Source organism: Vulpes vulpes, chromosome 13 (genome assembly GCF_048418805.1).
Source record: "Vulpes vulpes isolate BD-2025 chromosome 13, VulVul3, whole genome shotgun sequence".
NCBI lineage: Eukaryota > Metazoa > Chordata > Mammalia > Carnivora > Canidae > Vulpes > Vulpes vulpes.
In genome coordinates, this window is record NC_132792.1 from 34,980,888 (window position 1) to 34,985,675 (window position 4,788).

Sequence of the window (4,788 nt, forward strand, 5' to 3'; positions counted from 1 at the left end):
AGCCAAACGGTCTGATGAGCTTTTGACCCAAGTCCCAGATTCCAGATGACCCCCACCCCACATCCTTACTGGAACTAAAAAGCCTCCATACTTCAAGCCATGTCATCTAGGATCTTGATTCCCTTATGACTCCCTCATCTGGTTCACAGAAGACCCTTTTCATGGGGCTATTCATCTGGTTCCAGAATCTGGAAGGGGCTCTCTGATCTAAGATTTGCGTACCCACTTACTATCTTAAGATGTTCATACCCAGAAGCTTCTACACATAGCCCTGGGCCCCTTGGACTAAATCCTTTGCATATAGACACACTACAAAGTGAACTGAAATTTACTTTGTCGCTTTGACTTGATTTTAACTACTGATCTCTCCTGATAGGAGCTAGCTCCTTTGCTTCAATTCACCTCCACTGCTTTCTCAGCCCCCAAGGCTGCTCTCCTATTAGCTTGAGGCTGCTTCTATACCAGGATGTCCTAGGTACTTGAGGCTCTGGGAAAGTGCCAATTATGATCATTAAAGAAAATGTGCAACTAGGATATGGAGGATGTGGTCAAAAGTGGAGCCTCTTCCCAGACCCAGAAAAGGAAGGTATGTTGGGCCAGGGGAAGATACCCACTGCCCTTGCATCCTGTCTCTTGTAATACGTGCACTCTTAAAGAAGGACTGGGATCTGAGATGCTCTCTATAGTGTAGGACCCATACCTCAAATATTTGAAGGGCCTACCTCTTTGGCAGGATTTAATTCTCAGTTTTCCCACAAATTTCTACAATAGCACACTGTCAGATTGTGTCAATAGCCATAAAAAGATAATATATTAGTGCTTCTTGGTCTACATATTCTGTATCCCTGAAGAAGAAATGCTGGCCTGAACAGCAATGTTGAAATAAAATCATCAATGATGTTCTCATCACCTTTCCAAACTTGTTTTGTGGGATGCCCTTTTTAAAAAATAGTATTTTAGGGGTGCCTGGGTGCTGGCTCAGTTGGTTAAGTGTCTGCCTTCAACTCAGGTCAGGATGTCAGGACCCCACATTGGGCTCCCTGTTCCATGGGGAGCCTCCTTCTTCATTTCTCCCTCTCCCTGCCATTCCCCCTGTTTGTTCTCTCTCTCTCTCTCTGTCAAATAAATACATGAAATATTTTTAAAATCCCACACAAATAAAGTCATATTTTAAAAAGAGAAGCCAGATATTTTCCTAAGGAGAAATTTTTGACACCCTCTCTCTGAAAAAATAAGGCATTGGAATTGAAAGACTGTACACTCAGGATTTTCCAGGTTATGATCACAGTAAAGTAGTGAGTGACATCACCTACGGGAGAGAGGTTTTCATGAATTGATGTAGTAAACAGTGTATGAGAAGTAATTACTAAATCTAACAGGAAATTTTTATAAGAATTCCTAAATACTGAAATACTTTTCCTACGAATCCAAAATTAGTGGATAAGAAAGGGAAAATAATTTTTCTTGTATTTGTTAGCCAATCTAAGATTAAAAACTGAAAAACCAAGCCTATGTGGGTGGGGCTTTTTTTGTAGCAAAATAGAAAGTACCTGGAAGGCAATCCAAATAAAATCATTTAAAAAGAAGGGATCCTGACATATCTCCTGAGGAACTATTCATTAGAATGTTTAGACCAGATCCAAGAATGTTACTGGCTCCTATGCTGATTATCTTGGGACAGAACACAGATTTCAAGAAGAAAAAAACATAAGATAACACTCAAAGAAACTGCCAATTCTGAATTTGAAGATATTAACAAATGTACTCAGCATTCCTTTCATCAGAGAAAATAAAAATATAGCTTTGTATTTAATACAGACTGTCTAAAGGATTTAATATAATATCATTTTCTTCAGAATAAAAAGTATTAAAAACCATAAGGAGTAAGGTGTTGTAAGAGGGGAAAAGGGACTGAGTAAATAAGATTGGCTCTTCCTCTGAAATAAGAGGAAAGATAGAAACAAAGAAGCAGCAGACAGGGATGATATAGAGAAAGGGAAGACAAAGAGGTTGATGCCCCCCAAAGGACTGAAATGTTTCCAGCAAAGCAGAATGGGTGGGAAGCTATCTTTGTTTTTTCCCTCACTAAATGGATCTGTCAGGGCAGAGATTGGATCTGTTTTGTCTTCTACCTTACTGCCCATTGTCTAGCACAGCAGGTGGCATATTGTTGATTCTCAATTTGTATTTGTTGAATAAAATGAATGAGAGAGCAAGGACTTTAAGAACTTAGAAGGACAGGAAATTCTGGGAATAGCTATGTTAGAAATCAGTAAGAAATGAACAATGGGGTTGCAAATTTGAGGTTAGCTGGTATGCAAAGTTCAGTAGCAAGAATGGAAAAGCAGACAGATTGGAATTGGTGTGACCAAGAGAGTGGGATGGAAAAAGAGTGAGAGGGTTCAATATGCATGCAAGAGTGATGGAAGCCAAGTTGGAAATGGGGTCAGAGATGAAGACCTACTGGAAGCAGCAATAGACTGTCAAGGTCACATGATGACAAGCACTTCTGAGGGCTTTAGGCAGTGAGCCCTTGTAAAAAAAACAGTGTAGCATATAATTGTCACAGGCTAAGTAAGCATCCAACTCAAAGTTTTACTCTCACTTCTGTGAGTGTTCAGACATGGACTGTGTCTGATTTGTTTTCCCTCATCACCCAGTAAGGTGTTTTTTAAAAAAAATTGTATTTAAATTCAATTTAATTAATATATAGTGTATTATTAGCTTCAGGGGTGGAATTTAGAGATTCATCAGTTGCATATAACACCCAATGCTCATTCCATCAAGTGTCCTCCTTAATGCCCATCACCTACTTAGCTAATCTCCTCACCATCACTCCTCCAGTGGCCTTCAGTTTGTTTGCCTATAGCTAAGAGTCTCTTATGGTTTGTTTCCCTCTCTGTCTTACTTTCTTTCCTTCTCTTCTCCTATGCTCATCAGTTTTGTTTCTTTTTTTTTTTTTTTTTAAGATTTTATTTATTTATTCATGAGAGACACAGAGAAAGAGAGAGGCAGAGACACAGGCAGAGGGAGGAGAAGCAGGCTCCATGCAGGGAGCCCGACATGGGACTCAATCCCGGGTCTCCAGGATTATGTCCTGGGCTGAAGGCAGCACTAAACCGCTGAGCCACCCAGGCTGCCCATCAGTTTTGTTTCTTAAACTCCACATATGAGTGAAATCATATGATATTTGTCTTTTTCTGATTGACTTATTTCACTTTGCATAATATCCTCTAGTTCCAGCCACACTTCATTGCAAATAGCAAGATTTCATTCTTTTGGATGGCTAAGTAATATTCCATTGTATTTATATATATGCCACATTTTCTTTATCTGTTCGTCTGGCAATGAATGTCTGTCACTCCATATGTTAATCAAATGAATAAAAAAAACGGAGGAAAGAAGAAAGGAAATTAAAGACATGATTGACATGTGTCATGTCTATTAAAATTATGAGCTATTCTAGTCCTTCCTTGGGTGGCAGGGAGAGCAGAGAAAGCTCCCTGAAGGCCTCGGGCACACACAAGGCATTGGGGAGCTGCCCGCCCACTCCAAATCCCACACTCTGACCCTCTATCGAATGCAAATCTTTGCACCTAATTATGTTGTCATCACATCCTGCTTCTGGCACTTTGTGTCTCAGCTGATGAAGTCTTCAGGGGGAAATTGTCAACCGTGGACAGGGATTGGAGAAATCTCCTTTGTGAGTAAAGAAGGTCAGCATCCCGCTGTGCTATGACTCCCACAGGGACTCGTACAACACAGACTGGTTGCTGACCACTGCAGGCGCTGTCACCCAGTGCTGCTGAGATGTGGGCACTGGCACCACACTAGGCCCACTCAATCCAGATCATGAAAATGAAAGAGACTGTAGCCAGCAAGTGCTGCCTACCAGCAGTCAAGCAGTTCTAGGACTTCAAGATCAAGTTCCTGCTGCCTCACCAGGTCCTGCATCACCAGTACAAGCCAACATCACCACCAAAAGGTCCAATACCCTCTATTAGATGCAGAACCTCCCTGTCCCCAGGTCACCCTAAATAAAGCCTTGGGAAAACCAGGGTGCTCAGAAAAAATTTTTAATTATGAGCTATCCTAACTTTTCTCTCTGTATCATTATATATATATATATATATATATATATATATATATATATATTTGCATATGTGTATATAATACTCACAAATACACCATCATAAACAGCCACAGATATTTTCTGCGATATTGGGGTTGATAACAACAATTGGAAAAATCTGTCAGTTAGTTATGTTCTATCTTCTGTGCTGTAGGATGGAGACAAGATCTGGTAAACACTGGGCTTGGGGACTCCAGAGACAGGCTGGAGATTTGGAGCTGCAGAGGGCAGCAAAGTAGAACCAAATTCCTGGGTATAGGCATCTTGTCCAGAGGGTTACTGAAAGGAAATGACCTAGAGATGACACATTTTGACCAGAATCAAAGACCATGGAACAGGCAGCCCCGGTGGCTTAGTGGTTTAGCGCTGCGTTCAGCCCAGGGCGTGATCCTGGAGACCCGGGATTGAGTCCCACGTCTGGTTCTCTGCATGGAGCTTGCTTCTCCCTCTGCCTGTGTCTCTGCCCCTCTGTCTCTCAGTCTCTCTCTCTCTCTCTCTAATAAATAAATAAAATCTTAAAAAAAAAAAAAAAAACCATGGAACTTGTCAAGCAAACAGAGAGACAAATAAGCAAATAGCATATAGGAAATCAAAATCCAGAATGATTGTGTGTTTGCTTCTTTGGGAGACCCGAAAATCAAACCCACTGCTAAGAC

At 41.0% G+C, this 4,788-nt stretch overlaps 1 pseudogene; it reads left to right on the plus strand.

Moving 5' to 3' along the window:
- Nucleotides 1-3,437: 3,437 nt before the first annotated feature.
- Nucleotides 3,438-4,004, plus strand: LOC112916928 (large ribosomal subunit protein eL20 pseudogene; annotated as a pseudogene).
- The last annotated feature ends 784 nt before the right edge of the window (nt 4,005-4,788 follow it).